The sequence below is a fragment of the Prosopis cineraria genome, unplaced genomic scaffold (genome assembly GCF_029017545.1).
Source record: "Prosopis cineraria cultivar Desert tree isolate PC_DT_omini unplaced genomic scaffold, ASM2901754v1 PC2, whole genome shotgun sequence".
NCBI lineage: Eukaryota > Viridiplantae > Streptophyta > Magnoliopsida > Fabales > Fabaceae > Prosopis > Prosopis cineraria.
Genome location: NW_026555333.1, coordinates 20,544,673 through 20,562,915, shown reverse-complemented (window position 1 = coordinate 20,562,915; position 18,243 = coordinate 20,544,673). Strand labels below are relative to the sequence as shown.

The 18,243-nt window shown below is 34.7% G+C and overlaps 1 pseudogene; it reads right to left on the bottom strand.

Annotated features, from left to right (window-relative positions):
* Positions 1-462: 462 nt before the first annotated feature.
* LOC129302631 (desmethyl-deoxy-podophyllotoxin synthase-like) lies at positions 463-14,827 on the bottom strand (annotated as a pseudogene).
* Between the last annotated feature and the right edge of the window lie 3,416 nt (positions 14,828-18,243).

Genomic DNA, 18,243 nt, shown 5'->3' with positions numbered 1-18,243 from the left:
AAGGAAATCACTACTAACCTCTACTAACCTATGATATTCTAGAATAATCACACTGAATAAAATAAAAAATTATGGAATTCAGTTAACACTTCTACTGAAACAATTATTCTGAATAATATAAATCACATCAATTCATAATTCAACATACGTACGAGTGTGTATATATAATCCAAATTGATTCATAAACTATAAAAAATCAGTATAGTAATAATGTAAGTATAGTTATAATGTAAAATACTAAGAATCCGTAATCAACAAATGTATAACAATACGCAAACTAGAATATTCATTAAATTAATACAAAATTATACAAACACACATAGACATACAATAATATTATTCGATCAAATACAAAACACTAATAGATTCCCATTCTTCTTATGAGAAAATAGACCAAAGGATTACTGATCGAGGTAAAAATAGCATAATTATGCTGCTAATTAGAATGATAACGCACAGGAATTAAGCACACAAATCTAATTTTTTCCTCACTGTCCCAACAAAAGTCTCAGACATGTCAAACTCTTCTGTCCTCATTCCATTAGGAAGCTTCCAATCAAAGTGACACAACAAACTGGCAAGTGGAAGCTCCATATTGGGTGCGGCAAAAGCAATTCCTGGACATATCCTCCTTCCAGCACCGAATGGAATATATTCAAAGTTTGTGCCTCGAAAGTTATGAGAATCAGTATCATCAAGAAATCTCTCAGGTTTGAACTCTTCAGGCTCAGACCAATACTTGGGATCTCTTCCTATTGCCCAAGCATTCACGAAGATCTTGGTGTTCATAGGTATTTTATATCCATTGATTACACACGTTTCATTGTTTTTTCTTGGAGCTAGTAGTGGAGCCGGTGGGTGTAATCTTAGAGTTTCTTTGATGACACATTGTAAGTATTCAAGTTGGTGAAGTTCTGTCTCATCAACGTATGATTTGTCTTTGAAAACTCTTCTTACCTCAGCTTGTGCCATTTCCAATATCCTTGTTTGTTTTATCATCTCTTACATTGCCCACACTACAGTTGATGATGATGTCTCAGTTCCTGCCATGAATATGTCCTGAAATTTTGATGAATCGGTTTAGCATGGTTTAAAATAGCTTAAATATAATCACTACAGAATTTTTGTCTCATAACAATAGTTGAGAATTGTAGCCAAAGGTATGAAAACTGTTGCCAAAAACTAAAGTTATTTTTAAATTTAACTAATTAATAATTTAATAAATAAATAAATCAATTATTTAATTAATAAAAGTATAACAAAAAATATTAAAAATTTTAAAAGTAAATTGTTTTTATGTATAAAAACACAATACGCAACGGTTATTAAATGTTGTAAGAAAAAATATATTTAAAGACAACATTTATATAATTGTTGCTTATTAGAAAAGGGAACAGTTTTTAAATGTTATGAAAAATAGTCATTTTTTAAGCAACAGTTATAATGTTGCATATTTCAAAAATATAATTTAACAGTTTAAAAGTGTTACCTATTCTAATTAAATAAAGCTAAGTTTCCTTCAATTAATTACCAAAATGCATTGTGCAAGCTATTCCTCCACATTAAAAATGATTTTATATTATTTATGAATTTATTTTTGTATGAAGTTAGTGATAACTAAAAATGTACTCTTTCAATATATTTTTCTCTGTAAGCATGGCATTTGCGTGATCAAACATTAGCATAAGCTTCTAATCCTACTTACCAAAACTGTTGCTTTGATGTTATTCAAAGACTTACGAGAACGCTTCTTTTTGGCTTACATGAAGACTTCAAAAGCGCTCTGTATGTAGGCGCTCCTATAGACTACCTTATGAGAGCGCTTCTATGTAGTAGTGTTTATAAGCATATCAATTATTAATATAAGCTTCTAATACTACTTACCGCAATTGTTGCTTTGATGTTACTCATAGATATGGGAACCTCTAGATTATTTTTCTCCTGATGAATCCTCAACAAAACATCAACTAGATCTTCTTCAACCTTATCAGATTTCTTCTTCTTCCTGTGATCATCAATTATGTTGTCCAGTATTCTATCAATCTCTATGTGCAGCCTCTCAAGTTTAGCTTTCATACCAGTAATATTTTGCAGAACTTTCATGGAAGGAAAGGAATCTGCAATGTAATAGCCTCCAGCTAGCTTCACAGGCTGCCTAGCACATCTGAGGAAGGCCTCTTGGTCTCTTAATCTCTCACCAAAAGCTGCTCGAGTTAATATAGTGCTTGTCATGGACATTATCATCTTGCTCAGATTGACCTCTGATCCTTCGTTTTCTAAGATTGTTTTCACCAGTTCTGACACTTCCTCTTCTCTGATAAACCTGTTTTTTTTTTTTTGGGAGACAATTAGAGGTTCTTCCTACTAATCATGTTTTGTCTTAAAGATGAGTGCATCGATCTATGGTTCCCATAGGACGTGAGAATAAAGACAGACATGGAGCTTGGGGGAAACCGTTGAAAAGTTCAACATATATTCAATTATTAATAAATTTTGTATCACATGAAAAATATTTATTTTTTTATCGCTCATTAGTATCTGTCTATTCAAGATGACATGGTTAGGCAGTAAATGTAGGAACCTCTCCTTACAGGAGAAAATATTTATTTTTGATACATAAAAATAGTTGTTTTTTTTTTTAATTTTTCTTTTGGTAAAATGAGAAGAATATGTATATATTGTGTATGTATGTAAGTAATGTATTTTCCATTTAGTACATACTACATAGAATATAGCAAAACAAAATAATTTCAATGAAAATATAACTCATGAATTAGAAATATTTCTTGTATTTACATTGTAATCTAATATAGCAAATCCCGCAAACATATTCATGCAAATGATCATGAGAATCTTTTTCATCATATAGAATTATATATTAACTTCTAATGTATGCTTTATTTCCACCAATCCTAATATATAATACTAACAAATTAAAATATCGATCTACCACGTAAAGACTTATTATCAAAGGATACAAGAATTGAAGCAATAAGAAGCAAAGAAACAACCTGACTAACTGGACCCTCTTAGCAGAAAGAAGTTCTGAGCTGCATATTTTTCTGAGCAGTGACCAATAAGTGCCAGAGGAAGAGAAAAGAATGTTGGTGGCATTGTACCACAGAACTTCATAGGCAAAAAGGTAAGGTCTGTTGGCGAAGACAGCGTCACGTGTTTTCATGACCTCTTTGGCGGCTTCTGAGGAAGAGATTATGACATTGGAGGTCTCTCCTAGTTTGAGAAACATGACAGGTAATCCATGTTTGTTTGCCATGTCTCTTAAAGATTGATGGGGTAATGGTGATCCTAAAAGATGATGCATGTGTTCTATGAGAGGAAGCTTCCATGGTCCTGAGGGTGGAAGGGAACAAGCTTTGGGAGATTTCTTGAAGTTTGGTTTCAAGACATGAAGGAGGAGGAGGAGGAAGAAGAAGAAAGCACAGAAGGTAAAGGGAAGAATCTGTAGAGAATCCATGACAGAAGTCTAGAGCTAGCACTATAAACTTGGTTTGTTTGGTTTAGGGCAAAGAGCAATGAAGAGCTTCATTAATATATATAACACTGCTGCCTAGATCTACATCTAAATACTCTCTCAGTACTATACGTAAGTCACTTTTTTTTTTTATTTATTATTCACAGGCATCCTTTAATTGAAGGTGATCCTATATTCTAGGCATGGTTAAGCATTAAATATGAGTATTTATTTTAATGGAGATTCAAACCTTGATTTCTCACGTTAAGTGAAAACTAGATCCTTCCGCTAGTATATATAAGTCACTTCTATTCTAACTATTATGATAACCAGAATTAAGGAGAGGTATGGTCAAATTATTGATATATATTGTTTGAAAAAGGAAAAAATTTCTTACTTTATCCTTGTTAATGCATCATCTTTAAAAATATTCTCTCTTTCATATGTCGCATTTTACTCTATACATGAAAAATTATAAAAGGATAAAATTAAAGAAAGTAATTACTAATATTCATTCTATATGCAACATCATGCAGGGAAAGGATTATATATATGGTACCGGAAGAAGTACTTCCAAGACTTTGTTGGTCCTTAATAATTTTTTATTTATTTCATCATCTGATATCTTGAAAAACCTGGGTATATTATCACCTCCAATCTTAACTAATTAATTCAAACCCCTGCTGTGAGAGACTTTTACTATATATAAATGGCGACTTCATAAGTACTTCTTGATTTTTTTATTTAACATGATAGCATATTTCAGGATTCTGACTCAAAATTGCAAGATAAATTGATTCAAGTACTCCTTCAACTAATTGTACCCAACTGTCGGTCCCTCAATTAATATAAGAGCCAATCCTCTCGACTATATTAAAAAATTTTCCATTGTATTTCTATATAGGCATCAATTTTTTGTGCAAATGAAGGGATATTTTAGGAAAATTATTAAAAAAAATTTGTACACATTAATTGTGAATGACTCATTTAACTTCTTTTTCCTTGATATCTAGGAATTAGACAAAGGGCTTATACATTTAGGATGGGATATATATGATTGGAGTAGCTAATAAAATTGATATGATTGAGGGAGGTAACGTGATGTTCATGTTTAATAATTAAGTTGTCCCTTTTTGACTTGCTCTGTTGAATTAATTCGGTGATGGAGAAAACAAAAGTTGATTCTATATAGATTTTCAAAGTTGAATAATTAATTATTTGACTTTATATCGACAATTTTATTTCATACTAGCAGCGTCTTACTTTCCTAACCAATAACATTATTAAGCTGAATTAATTAACTTGCCACTTTCGGGGATAAATTCAATGAATATGATCCTCCTTTTGTTTCTATTTAGAAGGTTTTGATGTCATATTTGTAAGACATTTTGTAAAAAAAATAGAGTAATTAATTATTTGAAAAAAATCCCTAAAAATAAAAGTGTGGAGAGAGAAGGATTAATCATTAAATTTATAGTCAAGAAATAGAAATTAAGAGAAGATAGAGCATTTCATTAAGAGTATTTTTATAAAGATAAAACAATTTTAAAGTCATTAGCTTTAAATTAATTATTTTTCTTATATAAATTAATTAAATACCTTGATGTGTATAATTTGGGACTCAGCTTTCCTCTAGGAAAGCTCTCACTTGAGGGGAAGGTATATCTAGATTGTTTAGATCAAACTTAATATTTTTATTTTATATTTATTAAAATAAAAAATTATATAAATTGTAAATTTTGTTAAGAAATCTGCTTACCATTCAGGATTGTTCAGAATTTAAATGAATGGTTTAAATTTAATATTAAAAAATTATAAAAATTACAAAAAATTAATATTAAATCATTAACCTAATTTAAAACATTAGATGCTAAATTCCAAAATAAATTATTCTTTGTAATTTTATTTTTAAAATATAGATATCAATATTTTAAATGGTTAGTACTATCACTACAAAAAAATTGACTTTCAGCGGCGACAAAAGTCAAAAAGTCGCCACAATATCGCCGCGAGAGCTTTTGTCGCTGATTCAATCTACGGCAACAAAAAAATTCGTCACTGAAAGTTGAGAATCTGTAGCGACATTTGTCGCCGCCGAAAGTCAAAAAGTCGCCACTGAAAGTTTTCAGCGACGATAAAAAGTCACCACAATATCATCACGAGAGCTCTTGTCGTTGATTCAATTTGCGACGATAATAAAAGTCGCCACTGAAAGTTGAGAATCAGTGGTAACAATTATCGTCGCAGAAACCACGTATCAGCTGAATGTTAAGTATCAGTGGCAACAGTTGTTGTCACTGAAGCTACTTAAAAGTTGTTTCCATTTTGAAAGTTATCTCCTCCAAGGTTTGAACCCGTGATCTCCTCCTTATGTCCAACCATTTTGCCACTTAGCTGGAATGAACCTGTAGTCTATTATTACATAATTAAATATATATATATATATACACACATATTATTAAACTATTCAAACACACACATATTAAATATTAAATATTATAAAATATTATTAGTATCCTTAAATACTTCACTTTAATTCTTTCAATTTATAAAATTATTAATTATATTATTTATTTTGTTTAAAGTAAACTATAAATATAATTGATACAATATAATTTGTATTATTTATTTTAATATTTTTTACTTCTTGAGGTTGTTGTATTATTTATTTTAATGTTCATATTTATAATTATAATATAAAAAATATCTAAGAATAAATAGTAAAAATACTGATGATTATACATTAGTAAAAAAATTATAAAAATACAGACAATCAACGAAGACACTAAAAAGTCATCACTGAAAGTCGACTTTCAGCTGTGACTTGTATGTCGCCACTGAAACTTACAACATAATTTTTTTAAAAGAAATTAAAAAATGCTGACAATCAGCGGTGACACTAAAAAGTAGCCGCTGAAACTTGCAACATAATTTTTTTAAAGAAATAAAAAAATACTGACAATTAGCGATGACACTAAAAAGTCACCACTGAAAATTGACTTTTAGCAGTGACTTGTATGTCACTGCTGAAACTTGCAACATAATTTTTTTAAAAGAAATAAAAAATACTGACAATCAGCGGCGACACTAAAAAGTCACCGCTGAAAGTCGACTTTCAGCGGCGACTTGTATGTCACCGCTGAAACTTGCGACATAATTTTTTTAAAACAAATAAAAAATGCTGACATTCAGCGGCGACACTAAAAAGTGGACTTTCAGCGACGACATGTATGTTACCGCTGAAACTTTCAGCAACGACTTTATTTGAGTCAAGCTCAATTTAGATTGAGCTTATTCAGATTAGTCTTAAAGTATCATAACCTTTTAAAAAAACTTATATAATTAAATTCAGTCCTAACTTTTTTTTGGTCAGGTTTGGGCTAACCCGTCATGTTTGGCCAAAATTACCAACTCTATATACATATAGAGCTATAAATTTCAATGGTCGGGCTTATTTGAGTTAGGCTCAATTTGGGTCAAGCTTATTCAAATCGAACTTAAAGTATCCTACCATCTTAAAAAGCCCATATAGCCCAACCCGACCCTAATCTTTTTTGGACAGGTTTGGGTTAGCCCGTCAAGCTTGACTTGAATTACCAGCTCTAACATTAGAGAACCTAAATCATGAAACCCCATGTATTTATTGGAGAATCACTCAAAAATCATAACATCTTCATACATACATACATACATATCTTTGTAATATGTTCGTTTACAATAACTGGGTTAGATTATCGAAACATGCCCTCCACGGATATGCGCAAGACAAGTTGGAGAGGACAATGAACAAGCCCCAAATTCATTATGCAGATTTTTTTATTTTTATGAATAATTTCAAATATTAAATCAGCTTCTTTTTTATTAAAAAAAGTAAGCTTCTTATTTTCTCATGACGATTCATTATTTGATGTGGTGCTTACAGAGAAATTAAATAAGATCTGATGTGTCTTTTACATTTGGGATGATTTTAGACTATAGTGACTAACTTAATCTGAGCGATAAGCGAACCAAAAACATAGAAATTGAATTGTATTAAGCCATAAATGAATGACTGAATTTTAAGTAGAACTTCAAGAACTAAAAAAGAATTAATTTTACACACACACAGACGCTTGTGGAGATGCTTGATGTTAACTAATTTTGTCATTTTTCACGTGTGCAGTTCACTTATTTCAATGACAATGAAAAACGTTGATTTTATAGTTTTCCAAGTTGATTAATTAATTTAGAAAATTTTAGCTAGTATAGATCCCTCGATAAAACATAATGAAAAATAATGCCCCTTAAAATATGAAATTTTACTGCAGACCAAGAGTAGTGAAATGATATTAAAATGCAAACTAAAATTACCTCATTGTCCCTTGTGGCTTAAGCCTGTCAAAAGACACTTGCAAATTTCTTACACTAAAGTTATTCATTTCCCATACTAAAGTTGTTAATTTTTTTACATGAGTTTTCTGGCACATAGATTCTTCACTTATTTTTTTTCTTAATATTGTTATCAATTGCAAATTTTCCATATTGGAGTTGTTTATTTTCCATATTCATGTGGTTAATTTTCCTACAAAAATTATTAATATGCATAGCTTTTTTTGTTTTTGCTCAAGCTGCAATTATCATTGTATACATTGAAGTTGTTATTTTTCCTAAAAAAATTATTTGTACACATAACTTCACTTAATTGTATTATTAGTGCTATTATCAAGAAAAGAAAAGTTGAAAATTTCCCATATTATAGTTATTCATTGTCCATACTTATAAAATCACCTAAGACTTATATTGGAAAAAAAATTTCAGATTAATTTGACCATAACCGAGTGTTAGATATGAGAGAAATTGCATGTATCATCAGCAACTATGTACATTATCACAAAAATTATGATTGATTTCTAAAATACAAGTACTATTTTTCGAACAGTATTGTTTAGGTTAAAATATGAAACATCACTCACATAGGTCACAGGGCTAGTTAGGCTGAGTAACTGAAGAGTTAGGCCCAATACAAACAAAGGGGCTGACCTTAAAGCTCAATAAAAGCCACGATAAAATAAACATGCCGAAATCTCGCTAGTTACAAACATTAGACCATTGGCACAAGAAGACATGATTGCGAGTAATCTGGAATCCACGAACATTGTGACCAAGTATTTTAGTGAGATAGGCTGATTATTAAAAATAGAGAATACAAAATAAAAACTGTGTCATGAGTTTCACAAGATCTCTAATTCCTTAGCAAAATGTGCTAGGTCTTAAGGGAGAGACTACCATCACTTTGACACAATAAATAAAAGACGAAGACACAGAGGAGAGACAGTCGACACTCAATGAAAGACTCACATTGTTACACCTTTAGCCTTTAGTTTTGCTAGTTAGTTTTACTTTCAATTTAGACTTGCAACTTTTTACATTTCAATAAAAAATCAAATACTTGTTCTACCAAAATTTTATGTATCTTTTACATCTGAGTGAACTATGGTAAGGGAGCTCGAGATCCTTTTATTATCAATTAAGACCCAACATCTCTAACATGCTTGGTATTTGTTATTCACCACGAACAATTTTTGGCACGCCTGGTGGGACTTGTGTAATAAAGACAACAAGGACGAGAAAAGACAAAAGGACTGATAAAACAAGTGTTGGTTCTTACAAACCAGAAGGGACCTCTACATGCGTAAGGTCAAAACACTTAGCGCCTGATGCTGAAGTAGTAGAGTATCATGAGCATATAGTGCCGATGTCGACAGGTAGCAGTAGCACAAGCCCTGGCTTAAAGCTAGGAAGTAGACAAGTTAACCCACTGATTATATCTAACAGTCATGTGGTAAAAGTGTTACGGGGAATTCAAGACTGGATGGATAAGCAGTTGGAAGAGAATCAAAGGTTCTTTGCACTATCCCTAGAAATGTCAAAACACATGGAGAAAGAATAATAGAAAATCATGATGCAGGCTCTGCATGATGGCATGAAGAACATAGTTGCATCAATGAAAAGAACTCCTCTAGAAGCAGGCTCAAATTTAAGGTCGTATGGAAGGCAGCAAGCAAGAATCAATATAGGTGTTGGTCCTCAGGGCTACCTACTTGTAAGGGACATCCCTAACCCTTAGTTTTTTTCTAACACTAATCCTCTGACTAATCCATTATATATTTACAAGAGCCGGGCAGAAGTAGCTCAGGGGGCATGACAATAGTCTTGGAACATCAGAATGAGCCTCTTAACTGACTAGTGATCATGAAGGCCCTGAGTGATGCTATCCAGGATATATACAGATCGAGGTTGAGCCTAATTGGTCGCCCCACCTTCTCAAAGCCATATTTGGAGTACATAGATAGGGACAACCCATACCTTTAGGGATACAGGATCCCTGACTTCACATTATTCTCAGGAGATAGAACACAATCCACCCTGGAGCATATTGGGAGGTTCATAATCTATTGTAGGGAGATGGCTAATTATAAGAACTTCGCCAACTTAAAACTAAAACTATTCCCCAACATTCTCATAGGCTTGGCATTCATATAGTACACTTTACTAGCTCACAACTCAATCATCAACTGGATGGAAATAGAGCAGAAGTTCTATGTTTAGTTCTACAAGGTAGAGCTAGAGGTCAGCATAGTAGAACTCTATAAGTTTAACTAACGGACTGGAGATACATTAGACCAATAGCTAGTAAGGTTCAAACGACTGAGGAGCAAGTGCCATGGGCTGCTTTTAAAAATTGAATTCATCAAGTTAGAACAAGCAGGACTAAATATAGAGATCTGAAAAAAATTTCAAAAGATGGAATTTTAAGATTTCTATGAGCTCGCGGCCAAAATATGGGGATATAAGGAGCTACTTAAAGAAGAGGATCATCGCTGACGAACTATAGTAGGAACCTATTTTGGTGATCTTGATGTGGTGGTAGTAGAACTAAAAAATACTGACAACTACACGTACCCAGCCCTGAAAAGGAAGACCAAAGAGATTCCCAAAAGGCTGAATGCCATTCAGTACACATTTACACTACCAAAATAGAGGAAATCTTCAATTTCCTCCTCAAAGAAAACTTCATATCCCTGCCTGTTGATCACAAAATCCCTTTAAAAGAAGAGTAGAGAGGGAAGGAATACTGTAAGTACCATCACTCATGGAGTCACAATACTAAGGCATGTTAGGGTTTCAAGAACATCATCCAGGACCAAGGAGACAGTTAGAGAAAGGACGATAGATATTCAAGTAGACCGAGATTCATAAAGGTAAATTCACATTTTGTCATCTTTAAATATGAATTAAATTTTATTCATTCATTGGACACTTGTTTCACATGTAACATCGTGAGAATCAATTCCAAAGTCCTTACTTGTATCTTCCTTAAGTCTCAAGACGTTGGATAAGATGTTAGAACCAATTCTTATTTTCCTCTTGCATCATTTGTTTCCTTGATTGCGTCATCATTGGACCTTAAGATGTCGAATAAGAAGAAATTTTTTGAAGTTACAATAGACGGCTTAATAAATAAGCTCGGTATCATTTGAAAGGTACTTATCAAGGTTTTACCTAATTTATTTGTTGTGAAAGACTTTTAGAGTCCTCATAAATTTTTAAATTAATTAATTTGGTATTCATGTAGATAAATTATCAACATGTACATCTATAAAACTTATATCATTTTGATTGCTTGAGACTTTTAAAGTCCTTGCAAATTTTATAAATTAATTAATCTATCTTACACAATGATAAATTATTGTATGTATACAGTTTTGACATCATCAGTTGTGTGAGACTTTCAGAATCCTTGCAAATTTATAAATTAAATAACTTATCTTACACAGTGATAAATTATAATGAGTACATTTTAACATATTTTATCTTTAAATAAATAATTTTTCAAAGGTGAATGTATAAAATTCTCATAAATCTTATTAAAATATTTTTCCAAAATTATTTCTTAGAGTTTTGCCATAAATAAAGAAATAAAATATTTTCATGAAAAAAATTAACCAACATTAAAAATATTTTTTAAAAAAATTAATAAATAACATTTTCTTTAGAAAAAATCTCAACCAAGAGGCATGCATTTTCACCTTGAACTACGTGAGCTTTGATTCCTCAAAAGGGTATATAGGCCTTAAGGTTTTATCCTAGGTCAAGTCTAACTTATAAATAAATAAAATTTTTCCTTTATAATTTTCTTATTTTTTTCTTATTTTTAAGGATAATTAATATTTTAAGGCCATTTAAATTTATATAGTTAACTTAAGGTAACCATTCACATGAATAGGTGTTGTCGGATGCCTAACACCTTTCCTGTACACAATCGACTCCCTAACCATTTTCTCTATACATAGACCACACGTTAAAAAGGTTTCTAAAATTACTTGTAAAATTTTGGTGGCGACTCATAAAATATTTATATTTTATTCAATTTTCCTTCTCGAGCAATTTCAAATCGGGTGTGACAGGGGTAAAAATGATATTATCTCTTCAATTAGATTTTAAATGTACTAACAATCAGGTGGAATATAAAGCACTACTCATAGGGCTTGAAATCCTTCAAGAAATGAGAGTTATCAAACAATTAGTCATAGAAGGGGATTCTCAGTTGGTCATTAAACAATTAACTGGCGAGTATAAGTGTACAAGCTTGGCTCCAGTAATGTATTACGCTGGGGATTCTCAAATCTTAGAAGAGTTTGAAACTATAGCGTTAACTCACGTTCCCTAAGCTCAAAATTGGGAGGCTAATGAACTAGCTTAAATAGTATTAAGGCTAAGGCTGTCATCCAAACTCACTATGAAGATAATTATGGTAGAATGAAAAGAACATCCTTCTATCTCTTAGCGTGGTTTGATAGCATAATGTGGTATGATCTCGGAAAGGTTAGCCTAGGATCGGTAAGATGATTTTAAAAGTTATCTACAAGATCCCAGCCAATGATATCCTTACAAAACGAGGATAAGCAATCAATACTTCATTCTAATTAGAAATGAATTATACAGAAAATGCCCTAACACATTATTACTTAGGTGTTTGGCCTTCAATAAATATATAGAGGTCTTAGGACAGGCACATAAGGGAGTATGTGGGGCCCATCAATTAGGGCCAAAAGTGCAGTGGTTGGTGCAAAGACATAGATATTATTAGCTATCAATGACTAAAGATTGCATCAAATATGCTAGAAGTGCAAGAAATGCCAAACTCACGGGCCAACACAATAGGTGCCAGCATCAGACATGCATACAATTATCAAACCATGACTTTTTCAAAGACGGGTTATGGACGTAATAGGAAAAATCTATCCAGCCTCTTCAAGGGCCACTCATTCATCTTAGTGGCCACAGATTATTTCACAAAGTAGGTAAAGGCCATCCCTATGAAGAAAGTAGAATAGGATGATGTCATTAACTTCATGTATGAGCAAGTTATGTTTCGATATGGGATTCCTTAAATGATTACAATGGACCAAGGAACAATGTTCACTGGAAGTAACTTTAAAGACTTCACCGAGGAAAGTGGGATTAAATTGTTGACATCCTTGCCATATTACCTTTAGGAAAATGGACAAGCTGAAGTTTCTAACAAAATAATCCTTGAAATTCTAAAGAAGACAACTAAAGAGGACCCTAAGGAATGGCACGTGCGATTTCTTGAGACACTATGGGCATACTAGACATCAAAGAGAGAAGCCACGGGCACGAAGCTGTTTTGCTTATGGAAATAATGTCCTTTCTTTATACATTACGAACAGTTTAGAAAGACCTTGAGGACTACAATGAGGCTATGATGAATGAGTTAATTCAGTTAGATGAAATACGTTTACAAGTGCTGGATCATATGATCACCCAGAAGAAAGAAGTTTTAAGAATATATAACAAAAGAACAAAAAAGAAACGCTTTTGGGTAGACGAGCTCGTATGAAAACTTGTGTTACTACCTAATTCTAAAGACCAAATGCTTGGCAAATTTTCACCTAACTAGGAAGGACCGTTCAAGATAAGCAAAGTGCTTAAAGGAAATGTGTATGTGTTATCTAGCATTGACAGGACTCCATACAGATAAGCTATAAATAGAAAATATTTAAAGAAATATTGGCCGTCATTATAATATAATCTGAAGAATAAAGAAATAAAGGACCCGAGGCCTTAAATGGCCTCAGGGTGTATAAAGGCATATAATAATAAAAAGAATTTTTGCTCTTAGTTCATAGGAATTATGTTACAAGGGATGTATAGTACAAATTCAAGAATAAAGAATAATAGTACATATGTCCTCTGTTTACAATAGGTCTGGAGGGTCTTCCATGTTGTTAAAGCCAAGTTCAGCGCATCAGATAGGGTCTGATGTCGACTAAAGGCCATCTTATATTCAAGCATTGAATGAAGCTTTTCAACTAAAATGGACCATGCATCATCCAGTGCTTTAGTCACGACCTTCAGTTCAAACTCAACTGGACCATCTTTAACTTCAGCCCATGCTAGCTCCTTCTCAGTAGCTACTAGCTGGCACCTCAAGTTTATCACCTTGGCTTGTAGTGCTTGGAGGTGATCCACGTGAGGAGCGATCTCCTAGACACGATCATTGGCAGCAGTCATCTAGGTCTTAGCAGTGAGATATTCGTCCCTTACAGACCAATTATTTTTTAAATAGTTTGAAAGGAGGGAGAGCAATTTACGATAGGAGATGATGATGCTGTAACACGCCGGGACTTGAGTGTGAAGGAGCACCAGGTCAGGCATGAAGACTACCTTCTCCACAACCTTGAGAGCCTGAATTATCTCCTTGTAAGTCTACTTGAGGATGAGGAGTGGGTCTCGGCTGAGTTGAAATTGAACAACCCTTCAAGCGTCCAACACCACCTACGTTTCAGGGATGTGGATGCAGTTAGAAGGGCATCAGTAGGAACCGCCTCCAATGAAGAAAGCTAAAGAAAAAGAAGCAAGGTTAGTGATGAGAGAAAAAGGAATGGACTAGAAGGAAAGAGCATAACAAGCTAATACCTGATTTGGGTCCATGAGTGCTTTGTCTTTGGCCATGGAATAGGGAATGGTACGTGCGGACTGCGTAGTTAATCACAAGGCCTTCTCCACATGGCCCGCAACTATGAAGGAGTCAGTTTGGCCTTGCACAAAGATACCTTGGGTAGAGGCCAGGGCAACTATCCCATTCTCTAAGGATGGAATGCCAGTGATTACAGGATTGGCAACAATCACCGCTTGAGATCCTTCCAGGGACCTTTTAAAAACTCCAACCTCGAGGGCGCTTGCCAAGCTAGTAGGCTGGATTGAATTGATCTGGGGAACTATCTTTAGGGCCTCAATAGAGGTAGGCTCTTGAACTTTATTAGCCCCAAGCATGACTACCAGCATCATCTGGGGCTATAGCTAACGTGGCTCCTCAAACCTCTACAGTAGCCCCAGATCCTTCTATGCCTCCCATTACCCCTCAGGCTATGTCCCAAATAACCTCAAGTGGATCCTCAGGGATTACCTAGGGGATTATTGTAGAGGCAACCCCTTGGAAGTCCAGGGTTATTGAAGGGATGGCCAAGGTGAAAGAGGTGACCACCTGAAGGTCCGACATAGGCTTAGGTGCAGTAGTAGAAGTCACCACTAAGGGGTTCAGGAGTTGGGTCTCCACCCCTCCACGCTGAAGGGTACTTACCTACTATTATCAAATTCTACCAACAGGATCGTCATCCGTTGGCTCTTATTTGTGTGCTTTTATTTCTAAGGAGTAGGTCTAGCTAGAAGAGGAGTGGAGAAAGGTTGATCAATGAGAGGAGGCATTGTCTTCTTCCTCCTTTTAGAGTCAGGCAAAGGAGACAGAGCTCGCTTCCTCTTGTCGGGTCCATCTCCTTTGTCCAGGCGACTTGAGGAGTAGGTCTTCTTAGCCTTTGGCTTTTTTGGGACTAAGATTTGAGAGGATACGTCATCCTGATCCATCCCTTGAACAACATTCCTCAGCGAGGGGGTTGTCTGGGTCTCTAAAGTAGCAGGGGCATCAATATTTCCCCTCAAGTACATCATCAGCATGTGTGATTATATCCAGTCACAGCCTACAAAAAGTTAAAACAGGTTAGACTTGGTTATAAGGTGAAAGAAGAAAAGATGGAAGAAATTGAACACAGGAGATAATACTTACTAGTATAGCTCTTTATTATGTGCCTAAAGCACTGGGGTCACCATTTATTGAAGCGAAGGCAGGCGTCTCTATCTACAAGCTCCATCTTGCACTATCCTTGGGCAGTTTGTGGGATTACTATATGGTCGATAGCCTCTTGGTCCAGTAGCTCTACACTAATTTAGCGGGACAGCCCCTAGGGGATGTACTGGCTTAATCCAAACTGGCCCGCCACCAGTTGAGGATGATAAAACTCTAAGTAGACCTTCAAAGACTTAGAGAAGGAGCTAGTATATGGCAGCCACATCTTTCTGGGAGTAATAGCTGAGAGAAAAACCCCATCCCTTAGCAATAGGGCGTGCTTATTCTTCTGGTCCATTAGATGTCTTTATTAGGTGGGAAGGCAGTGATATGAAATATTGAAAGCCTTTAAGGTCCTTTGTAAGGACTAGTTTTGCTAACTGAAGAACTCGAAGAATTTTTTCAAGTCGGTCAATAGATAACCACCCAAAAGGAAGGTGAAGGGGTGGTTGATGTGGGAATCTTCAGGGAAAGTTTCTCGATAGACAAAAGGGAAGTAGGCCGTCGTCTACAGCTTTAAAAACTAGGTAGGCCCGTGAAGTTTCTGAAGGCTTCTTTATCAGCGACTCCCTCATATTGTCATAAAGGCGGTACAAGAACATAGTCCTAGGGCTATCTGATTGCCACAGAGGAGGGACTGGACGATCCTCAAGTGCAGCTGTATAGGCTTCCCACTCCTCAGGGCTAGGATTTATTGGCTCAACAGGATCTAGATAAAGACCGAGTGCTCTGTAGGGGTGACAGGCTCATCGACCGACTTCTTGGAGAATAGCTCATAATCTTTGTGTAGGAGCCAACAATCTTAATTTTGCTCTCCAAGTTAGCCGAGAGGGTGATGTAGGAGTCATGCCTCTTGAGGATTGCATAGAAGTTCTCCTTCCTAATAATATACAACCCTAGGTATATGAAGACATCCTACAATGTGATAAATATGGGACTCAGCTCGAATATGAAGGTGTTACAGCTTGGAGCTTAGAAACTTAAAAGGGCCATTAGTAGGTGAACAAGATGTTGACATTGGCCAAGGACAGCAAGATAAGGTCGTAGAGACCTATCTCCTTCCACTGGTGCGCATAGGTCTCCTTCAAGCATCTCACCTAGTAGACCCAAGAGTGAGGAGACCAGGGCTAATTCCTGAGCTTTCAATAAAATGACTCAGGAAAAGTAAAGGTTGTCCAGGCTAGGACTAAGTTACGGATTGAGGTCAGCGGCCATAGATTTGGTTAGGTAGGGTAGTCACTTTTGACAAGTCGGGAGAAATGGTCAAGTACCCAACGTCACTCTTGTTGGAGATTTGAAAACTCTAAGGAGAAGTACTAAAAAGGCAACGAATAGTTAGTGTATTTCCCCAATAAAATAGAAAGGGCTAAATAGGAGAAGTAAAAGCTTACTAAAAATTGACAGAATCGTGGAACAAAGAATTCTCCTATGATAAAAATAAAAAAAATCAAAATGAGGACCTAATCCAGGGGAAATAAGGGTTTTTAACAATCAAATACGTGCTGTTACAAATCCACTGAGTGAGGCAATAGGATTCCAAATAATGGCCAAGGAATTAGGCAGACTTCTAATGGATGTGGAAGACGGATCAACAGTAGAGGCTACAGCAGAAGTAGAGGAAGCCATTTGCGAGCAAAGGGAAGATTAAAGCAAGAGAGGCATAAGCTTAAATGTCAAGAAACGGCAAAAAGGGCAAGAGAAGGGATCAAAAAAGAAATAAGTTTATATTAATAAAAGGCGCTCAAAGACGAAGCGACATTTCAATTTTTTCAAACGTGCCACGTGGCTTACGTTATCAACTACTAGCATGCGGGGGGCATTGTTTGGGCTAAAATATGAAATGTCGCTTAAATAAGTCACAGGGCTAGTTGGGTTGAGTAATTAAAGAATTAGGCCCAATATGAATAAAGGGGCTGGCCATAAAGCTCAATGAAGGCCACGATAAGATAAACATGCTGAAATCCTACCAATTACAAACATTGGACTATTGGCACAAGAAAACACGATAGCGAGTTATTCCGAAGTCCACAAACATCGTGCCCAAATATCTCAGTGAGATGGGTTGATTACCAAAAATGGAGAATACAAAATAAAGACCGTGTCATGAGTTTCGCGAGATCCCTGATTCCTCAGTAAAACATGCTAGGTTTTAAGGCAGAGACTACCATCACTCTCACACTATAAATAAAAAAAGAAGACACAGAGGAAAGATAATTAACACTCAATCAAAGACTCACATTGTTACACCTTTAGCCTTTAGTTTCATCAATTAGTTTTACTTTTAATTTAGACTTGTAATTTTTCACATCTCAATAAAAAATCAAACATTTGTTCTACCAAAAATTTATGTATCTTTTATACCGAGTGAACTGTGGTAAGGAAGCTTGGGACCTTTTGTTATTAATTAAGACCCAACATCTCTGGCATATCTGGCATTTATTGTTCGTATAAAATGAATCATCATTGATATTTTCGCATCAGTTATATTACCACCACAAACACCACAAACTCCAATGACAAGACTCTTTGCATATTATTTCAATCTAAAGAAAAGAGGTAAAAACGAGGATGTCTGAGGCAATGA